Here is a 23,594-nt window from a genome sequence, read left to right as displayed (position 1 = left end):
CCCTAGTAGAGGAAAACAAAAGACCTTTCTTGCCTCCAGAGAAGGGGACCCCAAAGCTGGATAGAAGCCCCCCACAAATAATAACAGTGAGGTAAGAGGAAATGACAAACACAGAAATGAACCAGGTTTAGCACAGAGAGGCCCGCTTACTGATAGCAGAATAAAGAAAGGTAACTTATATGGTCAACAAAAACCCTATCAAAATCCACACTGGAAATTCAAGAACCCCCGAACCGTCTAACGGTCCGGGGGGAGAACACCAGCCCCCTAGAGCTTCCAGCAAAGGTCAGGATATAGATTTGGAACAAGCTGGACAAAAATACAAAACCAAAACAAATAGCAAAAAGCAAAAGGCAGACTTAGCTGATATAACTGGAACCAGGATCAGTAGACAAGAGCACAGCAGACTAGCTCTGATAACTACGTTGCCAGGCATTGAACTGAAGGTCTAGGGAGCTTATATAGCAACACCCCTAACTAACGACCCAGGTGCGGATAAAAGGAATGACAGAAAAACCAGAGTCAAAAAACTAGTAACCACTAGAGGGAGCAAAAAGCAAATTCACAACAGTACCCCCCCCTTAGTGAGGGGTCACCGAACCCTCACCACGACCACCAGGGCGATCAGGATGAGCGGCATGAAAGGCACGAACTAAATCGGCCGCATGAACATCAGAGGCGACCACCCAGGAATTATCCTCCTGACCATAGCCCTTCCACTTGACCAGGTACTGAAGCCTCCGCCTGGAGAGGCGAGAATCCAAGATCTTCTCCACCACGTACTCCAACTCGCCCTCAACCAACACCGGAGCAGGAGGCTCAGCAGAAGGAACTACAGGCACAATGTACCGCCGCAACAAGGACCTATGAAATACATTGTGAATAGCAAACGACACAGGAAGATCCAGACGAAAAGATACAGGATTAAGGATTTCCAATATCTTGTAAGGCCCAATAAAACGAGGTTTAAATTTGGGAGAGGAGACCTTCATAGGAACAAAGCGGGAAGAAAGCCATACCAAATCCCCAACGCGTAGTCGGGGACCCACACCGCGGCGGCGGTTGGCAAAGCGCTGAGCCCTCTCCTGTGACAACTTCAAGTTGTCCACCACATGATTCCAGATCCGCTGCAACCTATCTACCACAGAATCCACCCCAGGACAGTCAGAAGGCTCCACATGACCCGAAGAAAAGCGAGGATGGAAACCAGAGTTGCAGAAAAAAGGCGAAACCAAGGTGGCGGAACTAGCCCGATTATTAAGGGCAAACTCAGCCAACGGCAAGAATGTCACCCAATCGTCCTGATCAGCAGAGACAAAACACCTCAAATAAGCCTCCAAAGTCTGATTGGTTCGCTCCGTCTGTCCATTAGTCTGAGGATGGAAAGCAGACGAAAACGACAAATCAATGCCCATCCTACTACAAAAGGATCGCCAGAACCTAGAAACGAACTGGGATCCTCTGTCTGACACAATATTCTCAGGGATGCCGTGCAAACGAACCACGTTCTGGAAAAACACAGGAACCAGATCGGAAGAGGAAGGCAGCTTAGGCAAAGGAACCAAATGGACCATCTTGGAGAAGCGATCACATATCACCCAGATAACGGACATGCCCTGAGATAGCGGAAGATCAGAAATGAAATCCATGGAGATATGTGTCCAAGGTCTCTTCGGGACAGGCAAGGGCAAGAGCAAACCGCTGGCACGAGAACAGCAAGGCTTAGCTCGAGCACAAGTCCCACAGGACTGCACAAATGACCGCACATCCCTTGACAAGGAAGGCCACCAAAAGGACCTGGCCACCAGATCTCTGGTGCCAAAAATTCCCGGGTGACCTGCCAACACCGAGGAATGAACCTCGGAAATGACTCTGCTGGTCCATTTATCCGGGACAAACAGTCTGTCAGGTGGACAAGACTCAGGCCTATCAGCCTGAAATCTCTGCAACACACGTCGCAGATCCGGAGAAATAGCTGACAAGATAACTCCATCTTTAAGAATACCAACAGGATCAGCGACTCCAGGAGCATCAGGCACAAAGCTCCTAGAAAGAGCATCGGCCTTCACATTCTTTGAACCTGGTAAATACGAGACAACAAAATCAAAGCGGGAGAAAAACAATGACCAGCGGGCCTGTCTCGGATTAAGGCGTTTAGCAGACTCGAGATACATCAGATTTTTGTGATCAGTCAAGACCACCACACGATGCTTAGCACCCTCGAGCCAATGACGCCACTCCTCAAATGCCCATTTCATGGCCAACAACTCCCGATTGCCCACATCATAATTTCGCTCGGCAGGCGAAAACTTCCTGGAGAAAAAGGCACAAGGTTTCATAACAGAGCAACCAGGGCCTCTCTGCGACAAAACGGCCCCTGCTCCAATCTCTGAAGCATCCACCTCAACCTGAAAGGGAAGTGAGACATCGGGCTGGCACAAAACAGGCGCCGAAGTAAACCGGCGCTTCAACTCCTGGAAAGCCTCCACGGCAGCAGGAGCCCAGTTAGCTACATCGGAGCCCTTCTTGGTCATATCCGTCAACGGTTTCACAATGCTAGAAAAATTAGCGATAAAACGACGGTAGAAGTTAGCGAAACCCAAGAACTTCTGAAGACTCTTAACCGACGAGGGCTGAGTCCAATCAAGAATAGCTCGGACCTTGACTGGGTCCATCTCCACAGCAGAAGGGGAAAAAATGAACCCCAAAAAGGGAACCTTCTGTACACCAAAGAGACACTTTGAGCCCTTGACAAACAAAGAATTTTCACGCAAAATTTTAAAGACCAACCTGACCTGCTCCACATGCGAATCCCAATCATCAGAAAAAACCAAAATATCATCCAGATAAACAATCAAAAATTTATCCAGATACTTCCGGAAAATGTCATGCATAAAGGACTGAAAAACTGAAGGCGCATTGGAGAGCCCAAAAGGCATCACCAAGTACTCAAAATGACCTTCGGGCGTATTGAATGCGGTTTTCCATTCATCACCTTGCTTAATGCGCACAAGGTTGTACGCACCACGAAGGTCTATCTTGGTGAACCACTTGGCACCTTTAATCCGGGCAAACAAGTCAGACAACAGCGGTAAAGGATACTGAAATTTGACAGTGATCTTATTTAAAAGCCGATAATCAATACAAGGTCTCAAAGATCCGTCCTTTTTTGCCACAAAAAAGAATCCCGCACCAAGGGGGGAAGAAGACGGACGAATATGTCCTTTCTCCAGAGACTCCTTGATATATGAACGCATAGCGGTATGTTCAGGTACCGACAGATTAAACAGTCTTCCCTTAGGAAACTTACTGCCTGGGATCAAATCTATAGCACAGTCACATTCCCTATGAGGAGGCAATGCACTGGACCTGGACTCGCTAAAGACATCCTGATAATCAGACAAATACTCCGGAACTTCCGAAGGCGTAGAAGAAGCAATAGACACAGGCAGGGAATCCCCATGAATACCACGACAGCCCCAACTTGAGACTGACATAGCCTTCCAGTCCAGGACTGGATTATGGGTCTGTAACCATGGCAGCCCTAAAACGACCAAATCATGCATTTTATGTAAAACCAGGAAACGTATCACCTCGCGGTGTTCAGGAGTCATGCACATGATAACCTGTGTCCAATACTGCGGTTTATTTGCTGCCAATGGCGCAGCATCAATACCCCTAAGAGGAATAGGATTTTCTAATGGTTCAAGAGTAAAACCACAGTGCTTAGCAAATGACAGATCCATAAGACTCAGGGCAGCACCTGAATCTACAAACGCCATGACAGGAAAAGACGACAGTGAGCAAATCAAAGTTACAGACAGAATAAATTTAGGTTGCAAATTACCAACGGTGACAGGACTAACAACCTTAGCTATACGTTTAGAGCATGCTGAGATAACATGTGTAGAATCACCACAGTAGTAGCACAAGCCATTCCGGCGTCTATGAATTTTCCGCTCATTTCTAGTCAGGATTCTATCACATTGCATTAAATCAGGTGTCTGTTCAGACAACACCATGAGGGAATTTGCGGTTTTTCTATCACATTGCACCGAATTAGGTGTCTGTTCAGACAACACCATGAGGGAATTTGCGGTTTTGCGCTCCCGCAACCGCCGGTCAATTTGAATAGCCAGTGCCATAGTATCATTGAGACCTGTGGGAATGGGAAAACCCACCATAACATTCTTAATGGCTTCAGATAGGCCATTTCTAAAATTAGCGGCCAGTGCACACTCGTTCCAATGTGTCAGCACGGACCATTTCCGAAATTTTTGGCAATACACTTCAGCCTCGTCCTGCCCCTGAGACATAGCCAGCAAGGCCTTTTCTGCCTGAATCTCAAGATTGGGTTCCTCATAAAGTAAACCGAGCGCCAGAAAAAACGCATCAATATCAGCCAATGCCGGATCTCCTGGCGCCAGCGAAAAAGCCCAATCCTGAGGGTCGCCCCGTAAGAACGAAATAACTATTTTTACTTGCTGAGCAGAGTCTCCAGATGAACAGGGTCTCAGGGACAAAAACAATTTACAACACAGGCCAACAAAAAACAACTTTTTTTATGTTTCTTTGATGAAAATAGGCAAATATTACTAATTTTGGGTCGAGAAACTCAAATATACCCACAGAATTGTTTAATTAGCTCTCGTTTTTTAGATACACGCCATGGATGTATGTGCTGTAGGTAGCGAGAAGCATTCATTACAAGAGTATAAATTGCACACAAATGTCATGTTCAAACTTGAAATATTGTTTAAAATATGATTAAAATAGCAAGAACACAATACATTAACTGAACACAACAGTTCAGACAAGACCTATTCACGAGAACGCTTTCTTTTTGCTTGTCTATTGAAGTTTTCTTCTGGTACATCTCTGATTAATGTCCAACAGTAGTCTGCAAGCATGGAAGCATTCCACTTGCCCTGATATCTTTGTTCCATATTTAAAATATCTTGGTGGAATCGCTCACCATGCTCATCGCTTACTGCACCACAATTGTCCGGGAAGAAATCCAGATGAGAGTCCAGAAAGTGTATTTTTAATGACATGTTGCAGCCTAATTTATGATACTTCGTAAGAAGGTTATTCACAATATCAACATAGTTATCAACTCGTCTGTTTCCCAAGAAGCCACGTACAACATCTCTGAAGGCTTGCCATGCCGCCTTCTCATTGCCTTGTAGGATCTCGTCAAAATTTCCATCCCTAAGTAGGTCACGAATTTGAGGACCAATGAAGACACCTTCTTTCACTTTAGCATCACTGAGTTGTGGAAACTTCCCTCTGAGGTACTTAAAAGCATTTCCTTCTTGGTTCATTCCCTTAACAAAATTTTTCATAAGACCAAGTTTAATGTGTAGCGCCGGCAGAATGATTTTACTGCGTTCAACAAGTGGACAGTGTTGAACATTCTTAATTCCAGGACACATTTTGTCCCTTGTAGGCCACACTTTTATATTGTAGTGAGAAGATCTAGCACGGCTGTCCCACTCACATAGGAAACAGCAATATTTTGTGTATCCCAACTGCATGCCTAACAATATTGCAACCACTTTCAAGTCTGCACAGATCTGCCATTGGTGGTCACTGTATTTTATTGCGTCCAGAAGCAGTTTCATATTGTTGTAGGTTTCTTTCATGCAAACAGCATGGCCTACAGGAACGGAAGGAAGAACATTTCCATTGTGCAATAGTACAGCTTTTAAACTAACCTTTGAACCGTCGATGAAAAGTCTCCAATCTAGTGGGTTGTACTGAACATTCATAGCGGACATTAAACCATCAACACTGGTGCAGAAAACGAGATTGTCTTGCTTTTTAAAATAAACATGTAAATCTCTTTGTCGATGCCTATAGGCAGTCACTTTAACATTGTACAGTAGAAAGTTCCATTGTTTTAATCTTGAAGCCAGAAGCTCTGCCTTTTCTTTCGACAGGTCCAGGTCGCGTATCAGATCATTCACCCTGAGAAAGCAAATGTGGTTCATTTGATGCAGACTGTGAATCATATTCAAGATCTTGTGATGAACTTCCGGGCGATTCTTCCTCCTGATCTGATTCTAGTACATATTCCTTTGGAGGGCGAGGAACGGGAAGATCTTTCCCATGTGGGACTGGTCTTATAGCCGAGGGGATGTTAGGGTACTCAATAGTCCCCTTCTTTTTTCTTGACATGCCATGCTGAAGAGGAGCAACCATGCAGAAATAGCAGTCGTCTACATGATTTCTTGGCTCCCTCCAAATCATTGGCACACCAAAACGCATAGAACGTCCTTTATTCTTCAACCATGCAACCAGATTTACTGAACAACTATTGCAGCAAATGTGTGGAGCCCAGGGCTTCTCCTGATCACCAACCTTTACACCAAAGTAATGATGGTAAGCAGTCTTCACAAGTGGAGTAATTGGTCTTCTTTGGTTGGCAAATGTCACATAACCACACACGTAACAAAAATTGTTAACAATATTTGCACATTTACGAGGCATTTTCAAAGTGTAAATTCTCTCCACAAAATTACTGCAACAAGAGAAAGAGACTTCAATTAGTACAAACTATGCAGACACAATGAATAAAATGGCTGACATTGGTTCAACAGGTCTGTAATCAGGTTTACCAATACACATTTGTTGAAAATTCAAAATTTCCCTATTTTCCTGCATAATAATCTTAACCCCTTCCCGACATGTGACGGTATAGTATGTCACATGTCGGGACCCCCGCTTTGATGTGCGCTCCGGCGGTGAGCGCACATCAAAGTCGCGACATGTCAGCTGTTTTTTACAGCTGACATGTGCGCGCAATAGCGGCGGGTGAAATCGCGATCACCCGCCGCTATTAACTAGTTAAATGCCGCTGTCAAACACAGACAGCGGCATTTAACTACCGCATCCGGCCGTGCGGCCGGATATGAGCGCATCGCCGACCCCCGTCACATGATCGGGGGTCGGCGATGCATCAGGAAGGTAACCATAGAGGTCCTGGAGACCTCTATGGTTACTGATTGCCGGTGGCTGTGAGCGCCCCCCTGTGGTCGGCGCTCACAGCACACCTGCAATTCTGCTGTGTAACAGCGATCTTATGATCGCTGCTGCATAGCAGAGCCGATCGGGCTGTGCCTGCTTCTAGCCTCCCATGGAGGCTATAGAAGCATGGCAAAAGTAAAAAAAAAAAGTTTTTAAAAATGTGAAAAAAATAAAAAAAACATAAAAGTTTAAATCACCCCCCTTTCGCCCCAATCAAAATAAATCAATAAAAAAAAACCCCAACCTACACATATTTGGTATCGCCGCGTTCAGAATCGCCCGATCTAGCAATAAAAAAAAAGCATTAACCTTATCGCAAAACGGCGTAACGAGAAAAAAAATCGGAACGCCAGAATTACGTTTTTTTGGTCGCCACGACATTGCATTAAAATGCAATAACGGGCGATCAAAAGAACGTATCTGCACCAAAATGCTATCATTAAAAACGCCAGCTCGGCACGCAAAAAATAAACCCTCACCCGACCCCAGATCACGAAAAATGGAGACGCTACGGGTATCGGAAAATGGCGCAATTTTATTTTGTTTTGTTTTTTGCAAAGTTTGGAATTTTTTTTCACCACTTAGGTGAAAAATAACCTAGTCATGTTAGGTGTCTATGAACTCGTAATGACCTGGAGAATCATAATGGCAGGTCAGTTTTAGCATTTAGTGAACCTAGCAAAATAGGCAAGCAAAAAACAAGTGTGGGATTGCACTTTTTTTGCAATTTCACTGCACTTGGAATTTTTTTCCCGTTTTCTAGTACACGACATGGTAAAACCAATGATGTCGTTCAAAAGTACAACTCGTCCCGCAAAAAATAAGCCCTCACATGGCCAAATTGACGGAAAAATAAAAAAGTTATGGCTCTGGGAAGGAGGGGAGCGAAAAACGAAAACGGAAAAACGGAAAAAGCTCCGGGGGTGAAGGGATGACATGTATCTCAGCAACAAGAGCTAATAATGATTTTTAAGTAACATATTCGTTTTTAGGATGCTAAAATTATTACAAACCAGCTATTTTCATTTCAGACACATTTTCACTGTTGGCCAGTGCAATTATTCACAAAATTCCTAAACTTAAACCTGTCTCCGGAAAACAGTTCAGGAATCGGTATTTTAGGTTCTGACCTAGGATTTCTGATAACATAGTCTTGTATGCCCTGCACACGAGTAGCCAGCTGGTCCACACTTGTAATCAAGGTCTGGACATTCATGTCTGCAGCAAGCATAGCCACTCTGAGGTAAAGGGGAAGAAGAAAGAAAAAAAAAAAAAACTCAGAATCTTCTTTCTTATAATCCCTCTTCTGCAACGCATTAAACATTTAATACTGGCCTGGCAAACTGTTATGACCCCAATGGCGAGGGTCTCAGAGGAACGTGGAAGTCTGCAGAATACAAAAATCCAGCTCATAGGGCAGTGGTAACTGGGTTGACCATATATCTACTCCTAACGCCAACACTAGAAGTAGCCGGGGATCATTCCTACGTTGATTCTAGATGACACGCTCCAGCCGGAGAATCTAGCTACCCCTAGTAGAGGAAAACAAAAGACCTTTCTTGCCTCCAGAGAAGGGGACCCCAAAGCTGGATAGAAGCCCCCCACAAATAATGACGGTGAGGTAAGAGGAAATGACAAACACAGAAATGAACCAGGTTTAGCACAGAGAGGCCCGCTTACTGATAGCAGAATAAAGAAAGGTAACTTATATGGTCAACAAAAACCCTATCAAAATCCACACTGGAAATTCAAGAACCCCCGAACCGTCTAACGGTCCGGGGGGAGAACACCAGCCCCCTAGAGCTTCCAGCAAAGGTCAGGATATAGATTTGGAACAAGCTGGACAAAAATACAAAACCAAAACAAATAGCAAAAAGCAAAAGGCAGACTTAGCTGATATAACTGGAACCAGGATCAGTAGACAAGAGCACAGCAGACTAGCTCTGATAACTACGTTGCCAGGCATTGAACTGAAGGTCTAGGGAGCTTATATAGCAACACCCCTAACTAACGACCCAGGTGCGGATAAAAGGAATGACAGAAAAACCAGAGTCAAAAAACTAGTAACCACTAGAGGGAGCAAAAAGCAAATTCACAACAGCAGAGCTCCTGCTTGTAAAATAATTAACCCCTTCAGATGGATTACTTCGTGGGACGTGACGGTTCATCTGAGGGTATGTATATTGTGCGTTTATTATTTTGCCAAGCGAGGGTTTGCAAATGGATTGAGAGAGCAATAAAATATTAAAACAACCGCTGTGTTTATTTCATTAAAATACTTTTAAATCATGTGTGTGTGTGTTTTTTAACCCTTTCAAACAATTGGATTAATAATGGATGGGTGTCATAATTGACGCCTCTCCATTATTAATCTGGCTTAATGTCTCTTACAATAGCAACGTGGCATTAACCCTTCATTACCCCATATCCCACCGCTACAGGGAGTGGGAAGAGAGTGGCCAAGTGCCAGAATAGGCGCATCTTCCAGATGTGCCTTTTCTGGGGTGGCTGGGGGCAGATGTTTTTAGCCACGGGGGGGCCAATAACCATGGACCCTCTCCTGGCTATTAATATCTGCCCTCAGTCACTGGCTTTACCATTCTGGCGGAGAAAATTGCGCGGGAGACCACGCCAATTTTTTCCGCCATTTAACCCTTTATTTTAGCAGCTACAGCGCTGAAATTTTGCACATACACACTACTAACGTTAGTAGTGTGGAATATGCAAAAAAAAGGGGGATATGAGATGGTTTACTGTATGTAATCATGTCTCATATCATGTCGGGTTTGTGCAGGAGAAATGAAAAGCCGGCAATTGAATTACCGACTTTTCACTAACACCGCTGCGTATTTCTCGCAAGTCACACTGCAGGTCCGTGTGGAATCCGTATTTTTCTCGCCCCCATAGACTTTCTTGGCGATTTTTTTGCGCAATACGCTGACAAACGCAGCATGCTGCGATTTTGTACGGCCGTAGAAAGCCGTATAATACTGAACCGTAATATACGGCTGATAGGAGCAGCCCCATTGAGAATAATTGTGCCGTATGTTATGCGAGTTTTACGGACGTAGTTTCTGCGCTCCGTAAAACTCGCATGTGTGACGCCGGCCTTACGCTGAGTGTGACACCGGCCTAAGTCATAGGCTTGGCTAGCTTCGCACTGTAATTTAGCCCACTTTCTGGTGTCAATTCTAGTAAACTTGTTGAACTCTTTTCCACTAAGCATCATCCAATGGGATGAATATTGGGAAAAAAAATTGAAAACTAACTCATGGAGGTGATAAATTATTTTTTTTTTTCTGACGCTAAAATGTGATAAATGCTGTTCTCCTGTAGTAAATTAGGTTCAATTTATTCCAGTGATTTTTCTATTACGGCAGGTGCAGATGGCTGTAGATTCTCTCATCCTAGAGAATCGGGTCAATTATGCAAATCACACTCTAATCACAGCGTGATCCGATTTTCTTGGATTTGAAGAAGATGGGGAAAAAAAATCCCCATTTTCTCCATTCTCTAAGTGCGCAGAAATCAGTCTGTACTCAGATGTCATCCGAGTGCAGTCAGATGGTTTCCACAGACTCATTGACTTGCATTGCTGAGTGCAATCCGAATATCAGATCAAACTCAGGCATGCTGCAGAGTCTGTCCAAGGAAAAAATCTGACGTATGCACGGCCCCATAGAATAACACTGCTCCAAGTGCGATCCGTTGTTTTGTTGGATCGCACATGGAAAAAAAATACCGCCGTCTGTACCTGGCCTTAGACGGTTATATAAAACTTCAGTCTTTTAGGACAGAGATGCCCCATTGATTATCATGGGGGTTTGTCTGGGTTCTGTTATGTGTCTGTATCTACAGCAGAAGGAATACACGCTGCGCTTTTTCTTCCATCCTAAGAACTGACACCAAACAGAAACCAGACCGACCCCATGAAAAATCAATTGCTTCTGCTTGCATCAGTTATGCATTGCATACATTTTTTACATTCATTCCTTTAGTGTGTTGCTAAAAACGGAAAGTCCAAATGGAAATGTGCAGGTGGCGTACTGCAGTGTATTGTACCAGCGATCAAATGATCGCAAGCTCAAGACTCCTAAAAAAAACTAAATAACTGGGGAAAAAAAAAGTGTTAAAAAAATGTTGAAAAAACCCTGAGTTCAAAAATTGCTACTTTGATATCTGCTTCTTTAGAAGTCTGATCTTTTAAAATATAAAATTCTTATTTATTATATTTATTATTTATTGATTATTCCGTACATTGAACACTGTAAAGAAAAAAATATCAAAACTAGATGGTGACCCGATTCTAACGCATTGGGTATTCTAGGCAAAGAATTTGTTAACACTAAACAGGACAATGAATTTCTATACCATTTAATATAAATGTATTATAAATTAGTGAATCCCAGTGAAAACAAATCAGGTGAGTGGAAACCACTCGCATGAACAATAGAAACCAACCACCAGAGCTATAGACCTAATTCCAAGAAGAAAGTGGCACGGACATACGTATTATCAAAATATTACTTTATTTTATTTGCAATGGTAACAACATATTACATGTGCACATGTTTGGAGAATATAAAAGATATAATACATAAAATGACCAGTATATATAAAAACCTAAATAGGTATAAGGTACGCCATGAAAGGAAGGGTTAATCTCAGGAATCCTATTAAAAACCAATAAAAAATAAAGGAGTGTGTGCCACAAGTGCTAAAAAAATTACATATAAGATATAAAAAATATAAAAAATATATAGTAGGGGTGTATGGGGTCAAAGAACCTATGAGGTAAAAATGTATATGGCCCACAATATGAGCAATTATTCTAAACATACACCATAAAAAAGTGCAAAGTGCAATGTGCAATCCAGTGGCAGAAAAAACCAAGGTGCCAAAAGTACAAAAGGCTGTATATGAAAAAGCAAGGGAATAGTGGAAGGGAAATTTAGGAATTCCTGTACCTTTTGCCGGCGTCACCAAATCCAAACGATGCGCACCCCGACGCGCGTTTCGGATGTAAAATCCTTCGTCAGGGGGTGGCAGGTATTGTAATCAAGGAGTTTATATATAGTAAAAATATAACCGACATCAGACGCCGGCGTATTGAATGGCGCAGACGCTGACAGACAAATCCGGAAGTTCCCGCCCACCGCGTCACGTGGTCGGACGCACGGGAGCTGAGTACCCGGCGTTGCCTAGACCACAGAGACGCTGAGAGCAGGGACAGCGAACCGCTGAAGGCGCATGCGCACAACTCCAGCGTACTGATGTGAGTGAGGAGTGGAAGGGGCCAGGTAATAGCAGACATATGGGGTGTGGCTTACCCATCGATGGATATAAAGTAGGATTAGAAAGGGGGAGTGAGTAAAAACGGCAAATAGCCCAAACTATAAGGATATATTGCAATATAATCCAAAATATATATATGTAAAAATATTCTGATTAAAGACAAGGGAAATAAAAGTGAAAGAAGGGGGTGTGCAACCTACATTGAATACTAATGGTACAATATGCATCAGGAAGTGCTGGATGAGCATAATATATAATGAACTCAAAAATTACATATACATACAAAATCACCATATATATATCATATATCATCCTCACAACACATGAGAAGGATGATTAGTATAAGAATCCCCAAAAATTGTGAATAACAAATAAAAATAATAATAAATAAATATTGTGATACTGCAATAGTTATGCTCCAAAAATATAAGATGAGTATAACAAGAAGATTATGTTGTCCTAACACTACCCAAATACTTAATCTGACCTCCATCTATAATGATAGTAAATGTCACATACACATGCATCAGGAGGTGCAGGATGAACATAATATATATTTTTTGTTTATGTTACCCGATATCTATACAAAAAGGTGCATCAAATATACGTATAGATGCTACTTTATTGTGCATGAGGAAGTATCGGATGAAAAAGAGGGGGGGAAAAGTTTATATATTTCCATACATCGGATGCCATCCAATTAAACCTCCAATTATAAAATGATAAATGTCACATAATGTGCATCAGGATGCACCTTTTTGTATAGATATCGGGTAACATAAACAAAAAATATATATTATGTTCATCCTGCACCTCCTGATGCATGTGTATGTGACATTTACTATCATTATAGATGGAGGTCAGATTGAATATTTGGGTAGTGTTAGGACAACATAATCTTCTTGTTATACTCATCTTATATTTTTTGAGCATAACTATTGCAGTATCACAATATTTATTTATTATTATTTTTATTTGTTATTCACAATTTTTGGGGATTCTTATACTAATCATCCTTCTCATGTGTTGTGAGGATGATATATGATATATATATGGTGATTTTGTATGTATATGTAATTTTGGAGTTCATTATATATTATGCTCATCCAGCACTTCCTGATGCATATTGTACCATTAGTATTCAATGTAGGTTGCACACCCCCTTCTTTCACTTTTATTTCCCTTGTCTTTAATCAGAATATTTTTACATATATATATTTTGGATTATATTGCAATATATCCTTATAGTTTGGGCTATTTGCCGTTTTTACTCACTCCCCCTTTCTAATCCTACTTTATATCCATCGATGGGTAAGCCACACCCCATATGTCTGCTATTACCTGGCCCCTTCCACTCCTCACTCACATCAGTACGCTGGAGTTGTGCGCATGCGCCTTCAGCGGTTCGCTGTCCCTGCTCTCAGCGTCTCTGTGGTCTAGGCAACGCCGGGTACTCAGCTCCCGTGCGTCCGACCACGTGACGCGGTGGGCGGGAACTTCCGGATTTGTCTGTCAGCGTCTGCGCCATTCAATACGCCGGCGTCTGATGTCGGTTATATTTTTACTATATATAAACTCCTTGATTACAATACCTGCCACCCCCTGACAAAGGATTTTACATCCGAAACGCGCGTCGGGGTGCGCATCGTTTGGATTTGGTGACGCCGGCAAAAGGTACAGGAATTCCTAAATTTCCCTTCCACTATTCCCTTGCTTTTTCATAAACAGCCTTTTGTACTTTTGGCACCTTGTTTTTTTCTGCCACTGGATTGCACATTGCACTTTGCACTTTTTTATGGTGTATGTTTAGAATAATTGCTCATATTGTGGGCCATATACATTTTTACCTCATAGGTTCTTTGACCCCATACACCCCTACTATATATTTTTTATATTTTTTAATGCGGTATTTTGTGGTGGTGATACCATGTTAAATACTGATAATGGTTTACAGTTTAATGATATATTTAACAATATTAAGAACTTAACTACATCTTAAATACATCAAGTGCATGTATACTAATGCCAGAAGCCTCGCCAACAAAATGGAGGAATTAGAACTAATGTTGTTGGAGCATAATTATGACATGGTGGGGATATCTGAGACGTGGCTGGATGAGAGCCATGACTGGGCTGTTAACTTGCAGGGCTATAGCCTGTTCAGAAATGACCGTACAGATAAGCGAGGGGGTGGGGTGTGTCTATATGTAAAATCTTCCTTAAAACCCATCCTGCGTGATAATATAGGTGAATTTAATGAAAATGTAGAGTCCCTGTGGGTGGAGATAAGGGGAGGGGGAAAAAATAATAAATTACTGATAGGGGTTTGTTATAAATCTCCAAAACTAATGGAAGCAATGGAGAATATCCTCGTAAAGCAAATAGATGAAGCTGCGACTCAAGGAGAAGTCATTATTATGGGGGACTTCAACTACCCTGAAATAGATTGGGGAACAGAAACCTGCAGTTCCAGCAAAGGTAATCGGTTTTTGACAACTATGAGAGACAATTACCTTTCACAACTGGTTCAGGACCCAACAAGGAGGGGGGCACTGCTAGACCTAATATTAACCAACAGGCCAGACCGCATATCAAATATAAGGGTTGGGAGTCACTTGGGGAATAGTGATCACAAAATAATAAGTTTTCATGTAACCTTTAATAAGATGTGTAGTAGGGGGGTGACAAGGACACTAAACTTCAGGAGGGCAAATTTCCAACGGATGAGAGAGGATCTTGGTGCAATTAACTGGGACGATATCCTGAGACACAAAAATACACAAAGAAAATGGGAGACATTTATTAGCATCCTGGATAGGACCTGTGCACAGTATATACCGTATGGGAATAAACATACTAGAAATAGGAGGAAACCAATATGGCTAAATAGAGCTGTAAGGGGCGCAATAAGGGACAAAAAGAAAGCATTTAGAGAATTAAAGGAAGTAGGTAGTGAGGAGGCATTAAATAAATACAGAAAATTAAATAAATCCTGTAAAAAGCAAATCAAGGCAGCAAAGATTGAGACAGAGAGACTCATTGCCAGAGAGAGTAAAAATAATCCCAAAATATTCTTTAACTATATAAATAGTAAGAAACTAAAAAATGACAGTGTTGGCCCCCTTAAAAATAGTCTGGGTGAAATGGTGGATGAGGATGAGGAAAAAGCCAATATGCTAAATGACTTTTTTTCATCAGTATTTACAAAAGAAAATCCCATGGCAGACAAAATGACTAGTGATAATAATTCCCAATTAAAGGTTACCTGCTTAACCCAGCAGGAAGTACGGCGGCGTCTAAAAATCACAAAAAATTGACAAATCTCCGGGCCCGGATGGGATACATCCCCGAGTACTGCAGGAACTAAGTACAGTCATTGATAGACCATTATTTTTAATCTTTAAAGACTCCATAATAACAGGGTCTGTACCACAGGACTGGCGTATAGCAAATGTGGTGCCAATATTCAAAAAAGGGGACAAAAACTGAACTCGGAAATTATAGGCCAGTAAGCTTAACCTCTACTGTGGGTAAAATCCTGGAGGGCATTCTAAGGGATGCTATACTGGAGTATCTGAAGAGGAATAACCTCATGACCCAGTATCAGCACGGGTTTACTAGGGACCGCTCATGTCAGACTAATTTGATCAGCTTCTATGAAGAGGTAAGTTCCGGACTGGACCAAGGGAACCCAGTGGACGTAGTATATGTGGACTTTTCCAAAGCTTTTGATACGGTGCCACACAAAAGGTTGTTACATAAAATGAGAGTAATGGGGATAGGGGAAAATATGTGTAAGTGGGTTGAGAGCTGGCTCAGGGATAGGAAACAAAGGGTGGTTATTAATGGAGCACACTCGGACTGGGTCACGGTTAGCAGTGGGGTACCACAGGGGTCAGTATTGGGCCCTCTTCTTTTTAACATATTTATTAATGACCTTGTAGGGGGCATTCAGAGTAGAATTTCAATATTTGCAGATGACACTAAACTCTGCAGGGTAATCAATACAGGAGAGGACAATTTTATATTACAGGATGATTTATGTAAACTAGAAGCTTGGGCTGATAAATGGCAAATGAGCTTTAATGGGGATAAATGTAAGGTCATGCACTTGGGTAGAAGTAATAAGATGTATAACTATGTGCTTAATTCTAAAACTCTGGGCAAAACCGTCAATGAAAAAGACCTGGGTGTATGGGTGGATGACAAACTCATATTCAGTGGCCAGTGTCAGGCAGCTGAAATAATGGGATGTATTAAAAGAGGCATAGATGCTCATGAGGAGAACATAATTTTACCTCTATACAAGTCACTAGTTCGACCACACTTAGAATACTGTGCACAGTTCTGGTCTCCGGTGTATAAGAAAGACATAGCTGAACTGGAGCGGGTGCAGAGAAGAGCGACCAAGGTTATTAGAGGACTGGGGGGTCTGCCATACCAAGATAGGTTATTACACTTGGGGCTATTTAGTTTGGAAAAACGAAGACTAAGGGGTGATCTTATTTTAATGTATAAATATATGAGGGGACAGTACAAAGACCTTTCTGATGATCTTTTTAATCATAGACCTGAGACAGGGACAAGGGGGCATCCTCTACGTCTGGAGGAAAGAAGGTTTAAGCATAATAACAGACGCGGATTCTTTACTGTAAGAGCAGTGAGACTATGGAACTCTCTGCCGTATGATGTTGTAATGAGTGACTCATTGCTTCAGTTTAAGAGGGGACTGGATACCTTTCTGGAAAAGTATAATATTACAGGGTATATATATTAGATTCCTTGATAAGGCGTTGATCCAGGGAACTAGTCTGATTGCCGTATGTGGAGTCGGGAAGGAATTTTTTTCCCCATGGTGGAGTTACTCTTTGCCACATGGGGTTTTTTTGCCTTCCCCTGGATCAACATGTTAGGGCATGTTAGGTTAGGCTATGGGTTGAACTAGATGGACTTACAGTCTTCCTTCAACCTTAATAACTATGTAACTATGTAACTATGTAACTTAAAAGAAGACCCGTTCGTGGTGGAACCTGGCTTTTTTAGAGAATTATATCCAAAGACAATTAATTCCTAGAGGGTTGCGGATCCAGGTTACCCCCTCTTTTCCTGTAGATGATGACGAATTCGTAAAAAAAATTGGTAAGAAGTATGCAATAGCACATCTAGGAAACTGACGGAGCTATTAATTAAATATAATTTAGGAATCCTAACCAAAATTGATGTACTCCTTGAAGAAGCATTTGTAAAAGCCAAGGCAAATTTAACGGTGGAACAATTCCAATGCATTAATCTACAAATGGATAAGAATATAGATCAATGGGTTAAAGACATTCAAACGAAACAATCCAATAAGCTCATGAGGGACCAGAAGGACTTCTCTAATGGGAAGATATATAGATGGCGGAAATATCAACCCAAGGAAAATGTGAGGGACAAGACTCCATCGACCTCATCTAATCCACCGATGTGTGATGTGTCTGGTGCCTCTTCTTCCGCCTTTTCTATAGTCTCACATGTTTTCCACCCCTAAGCGGAAAAGGGAGCCACGCTATGTACCTGCGAAAAGACCATATGGATATACTCCGGAGAAATCCAGAAATAATTTAAAGGTAATCAACCTAAGCTCACATGATTTGTCTCCCATTGAGATTGACATCTTAGGTCGTGGCCTCATGTTTTGCCCAACGGCACAGTTTGATCATCTTACCGCAGTCAAAGATTTACATTTATTTGCGAGAAAATTGGTTTTTAAAAAATATTTCCATAATGAAAGTCTGTTACAAATGTTCCCAACAGAGGCGGAGCAGGAGGCACTAGCCATGAACTGGCACAGGAACATAATGAACCCCAGGGAGGTAAGGTTCCAAAATCGATTAAACCACGGTCTAAGAAATTCCCACCCTTGTCAGCCTACCCTACAATTGATGTGTTCGTTAGGCTGGGTTCACATTGCGTTAGTGGGTGATCGCTAACGGACAGCGTTGCACGGCGAAAATGTCGCAATTAACGCCGTGCAACGGGTCCGTTAGCGCACCCATTGACAGCAATGTAAATTTCGCCTGCAGCGCATCACTAGCGCGTGCCTTTTTCGGCTCGCGCTAGTGATGTGCCGTTCTTCTGTGACGTGCCTCGGACGCTGCTTGCAGCGTCCGCGGCGCGCCCGAGGTCCGTTCCCCGCTCTCGCAGATCGGGGATCTGCGAGAGCGGGGACGTTAACGCGACCCCTGAACGCGGCCCCTAAATAAACATTGCGTTAGCGCAATCCGCTAGCGCTAGCGCTAAACGGATTGCCCTAACGCAATGTGAACCTAGCCTTAAAACGGTAAGTAGGGATTTTGGTAATATTCCCCTCTACCCTAACACAGATAATCTCAGTAGGGATGAGAGATTGGGCTTAAAAAGATTACAAGCCTTGGATGATGTACTATTCAAACCGGCTGACAAGGGTGGGAACATAGTGATCTGGCCTAAGACACTATATGAAAGTGAGGCCTTTAGGCAACTAAGGGACACTAAATGTTATAAAAAATTGACATATAACCCCCTGGAAAAATTTAAGTCCAAGCTTACATCTACTTTGAAAGTGGCATGGGATAATGAGGTAATTACCAAAGAACTATTTACAGCCCTTCAGGTCTCTGAGCCTATGGTATCAACACTCTACCTACTACCAAAGGTTCATAAGAACCAAACGGTCCCTCCGGGTAGACCAATTATTTCCGCATGTGGCAATTACCTCGAAAATGTGAATAAATTTGTGGATGCTAAATTGCAACCATTGGTAGAAGAATTACCATCAATCATACAGGATACTACCGAATTTTTTTAAAAAGTGGATGGGCTATGCATTGAAGATGACACATTATTGGTGTCTTGTGACGTTGAATCCCTATACACCAATATCCGCCATACTGATGGGATCAAAGCAGTTCAACATTTTGTACAAACTTCATCTATGTCCACATCTATGAATGCGTTTGTGATCCAATTGCTTGAGTTTTCACTATCACATAATTTCTTTTTATTTAAGGGGTCCCTCTACCTGCAGCTCCAAGGTACCGCTATGGGTGCTTCCTTTGCACCGGCCTATGCAAATCTTTTTTGGGGGCTGTGGGAGAGGGACCTCTTTATGTCGGGTCAGGTGCCATTGGTGGAGCGTGTCCTTATGTGGACGCGCTTCATCGATTACATTTTTTTTGATCTGGCAAGGATCAGTTGACACTCTCAGACAGTTTATGTTGTTGTTGAATCAGAATAACTACAATATGCACCTAACCTATAAATTTGACCACAAAGTGATCGAATTTCTTGATGTCACCATTCGGAGAGGTGAAGATGGCTGTCTACGTACTGATCTTTATCGAAAGACTACTTCAGTGAACTCTCTACTCCACGCAACCTCGGCACACCCTCCGGCCATGATACGGTCCATACCGATAGGACAGTTTCTGCGGTTACGGAGGATCTGCTCTGATGAAACAGACTTTAAGATACAAGCTGAAGATCTAAAAATGAGATTCTTGGAGAGAGGTTATAGTAGACGATCTGTTAAAAAAGCATATTACCGTGCTAGACATACGACCAGACATCAAGCTCTGTATTCCAGCAAAACATCTGTTTCTAATCAACCGGTTAGGTTCATTACACAATACCATGGCCAAGCCGAATTGATGCGGTCATGAATGGCTAAATCTTGGTCAATTTTACAATCTGATCCGATTCTACAAAAGTATATTGGAGAAAAGCCCAACATTACTTATAGGAGATCAAAAAATCTTGGGGATTGCCTCGTACAAAGCCATTATGTACATAATATGGCCCTCCCCCCTCGCTTTCCATCCTGTCCGAGATTACAAACAGGATGTAAACCATGCGGTAAATGCGTGGCATGCCCCAATATTCAAAAAGCTCAGGAATTCAGCAATTCAAAGGGCACAACTAGGTATAAAATAAAACACACTATAAACTGTACGTCCAGGGCCGTAATATATTATGCAACCTGTCCTTGTCCCCTAATTTATGTGGGACTTACTACCAGACAATTAAAAATTCGGACTAGGGAGCACGTCCTGGGTATATTGGCGGCAAAGGACGTTAAGGATATTTATTAAAAACGATTCCTAAGCACTTCAGGATCCACCACAATTGTGATGCCTCACTCTTGAAAGTGATTGGCATTGATATGATCAAACAAAATAAAAGAGGGGGCAAGGTTAGTACACCCCTGGCACAAATGGAGGCCAGGTGGATATGGACTTTGGATACTGTTTCCCCACTTGGCCTGAACGAAAATCTAAGCTTTGCCCCTTTCTTGTAAACCGTTATATATGTATTAATTTTTTTAATCAAGGTTTTTATTCTCTTTTTATATATTTTTATGTACTTTTATCTCTTATATGTGTGTGTGTATGGGTGTGTGTACGCGTTGTGGGTGTATACGCACGCATATATGTACATAATTTAAAATTTCTATTATTTGCAAACTAATATTTTTCTTAATTTTTAATTTTTATTTTTAGATTTTACTTACCTTATGTGTTCTGTGGACTTGAAATCATTCTGGTCGTATTGTTGCTCCTTCCAAATGCGAGGTCCATCTTTTCTGGATCATTGGACGGACTCTTCATGTACAGAGAAAGAATTTTGATTGTATTTCTTGTGTATCTGCAATTTGAATAAACATATGTTATTTATATCCTTATAATTAAAATTGTGACACTTTTAGAGCAACAATTGATATTGAGTTGTGGCTATTTTAAAATTATATATGATTTTCCCCTTTTTCTCTTTCTTCATTTTGTACCTCCTGATGCACATTATGTGACATTTATCATTTTTTAATTGGAGGCTTAATTGGATGGCATCCGATGTATGGGAATATATAAACTTTTCCCCCCCCTCTTTTTCATCCGATACTTCCTCATGCACAATAAAGTAGCATCTATACGTATATTTTATGCACCTTTTTGTATAGATATCGGGTAACATAAACAAAAAATATATATTATGTTCATCCTGCACCTCCTGATGCATGTGTATGTGACATTTACTATCATTATAGATGGAGGTCAGATTGAATATTTGGGTAGTGTTAGGACAACATAATCTTCTTGTTATACTCATCTTATATTTTTTGAGCATAACTATTGCAGTATCACAATATTTATTTATTATTATTTTTATTTGTTATTCACAATTTTTGGGGATTCTTATACTAATCATCCTTCTCATGTGTTGTGAGGATGATATATGATATATATATGGTGATTTTGTATGTATATGTAATTTTTGAGTTCATTATATATTATGCTCATCCAGCACTTCCTGATGCATATTGTACCATTAGTATTCAATGTAGGTTGCACACCCCCTTCTTTCACTTTTATTTCCCTTGTCTTTAATCAGAATATTTTTACATATATATATTTTGGATTATATTGCAATATATCCTTATAGTTTGGGCTATTTGCCGTTTTTACTCACTCCCCCTTTCTAATCCTACTTTATATCCATCGATGGGTAAGCCACACCCCATATGTCTGCTATTACCTGGCCCCTTCCACTCCTCACTCACATCGGTACGCTGGAGTTGTGCGCATGCGCCTTCAGTGGTTCGCTGTCCCTGCTCTCAGCGTCTCTGTGGTCTAGGCAACGCCGGGTACTCAGCTCCCGTGCGTCCGACCACGTGACGCAGTGGGCGGGAACTTCTGGATTTGTCTGTCAGCGTCTGCGCCATTCAATACGCCGGCGTCTGATGTCGGTTATATTTTTACTATATATAAACTCCTTGATTACAATACCTGCCACCCCCTGACAAAGGATTTTACATCCGAAACGCGCGTCGGGGTGCGCATCGTTTGGATTTGGTGACGCCGGCAAAAGGTACAGGAATTCCTAAATTTCCCTTCCACTATTCCCTTGCTTTTTCATATACAGCCTTTTGTACTTTTGGCACCTTGTTTTTTTCTGCCACTGGATTGCACATTGCACTTTGCACTTTTTTATGGTGTATGTTTAGAATAATTGCTCATATTGTGGGCCATATACATTTTTACCTCATAGGTTCTTTGACCCCATACACCCCTACTATATATTTTTTATATTTTTTATATCTTATATATAATTTTTTTAGCACTTGTGGCACACACTCCTTTATTTTTTATTGGTTTTTAATAGGATTCCTGAGATTAACCCTTCCTTTCATGGCGTACCTTATACCTATTTAGGTTTTTATATATACTGGTCATTTTATGTATTATATCTTTTATATTCTCCAAACATGTGCACATGTAATATGTTGTTACCATTACAAATAAAATAAAGTAATATTTTGATAATACGTATGTCCGTGCCACTTTCTTCTTGGAATTAGGTCTATAGCTCTGGTGGTTGGTTTCTATCGCATCGGGTATTCTAGAATATGTTGTAGTTTATTTATGAAGATTTCAGAATAATACAATGAATACACAGAATACGGCCGGCTGGGCGCGACCAATTAGCGAAGCGTGGTTGAAATCCAGCGCCAATTCGTGGCCGGACTGAGTCTGTCGCTGATTGTTCACGGCCGGCTGGGCGCGACTAATCAGTGAAGCCAGGGCGAGCTCCAGGTTTTTGAGGGTCCCGGGTGAAAGAGTCTCACAGCCCACGTAGCATATAGCACAGCCCACGTAGTGTATAGCACAGCCACGTAGTATATAGCACAGCCCACGCAGTATATAACACAGCCCATGTAGTATATAGCACAGCCACGTAGCATATAGCACAGCCCACGTAGTGTATAGCACAGCCACGCAGTATATACACAGCCCATGTAGTATATACACAGCCCATGTAGTATATAGCACAGCCACGTAGTATATAGCACAGCCACGTAGTATATTGCACAGCCACATAGTATATAGCACAGCCCACGTAGTATATAGCACAGCGACGTAGTATATAACACAGCCCACGCAGTATATAACAATGCCCACTCAGTATATAACACAGCCACGTAGTATATAGCAATGTGGGCACCATATCCCTGTTAAAAAAAGAATTAAAATAAAAAATAGTTATATACTCACCTTCCAGCGGCCCCCGGATCCAGCCCAGGCGTTTAGCGATGCTCCTCGCGATGATCCGTTCCCAGTAATGCCTTGCAGCAATAACCTGTGATGATGTAGCCGTCTCGTGAGACCGCTACGTCATCTGGGGTCATTACCGCAATGCATTCTTGGGACCGGAGCATCGCGAGGAGCAGGAAAGGCTGCCGGAAGGTGAGAATATAA

The sequence above is a fragment of the Ranitomeya variabilis genome, chromosome 3, assembly GCF_051348905.1.
Source record: "Ranitomeya variabilis isolate aRanVar5 chromosome 3, aRanVar5.hap1, whole genome shotgun sequence".
In the NCBI taxonomy this organism is placed as follows: Eukaryota; Metazoa; Chordata; class Amphibia; order Anura; family Dendrobatidae; genus Ranitomeya; species Ranitomeya variabilis.
This window is presented reverse-complemented; position numbering follows the sequence as displayed.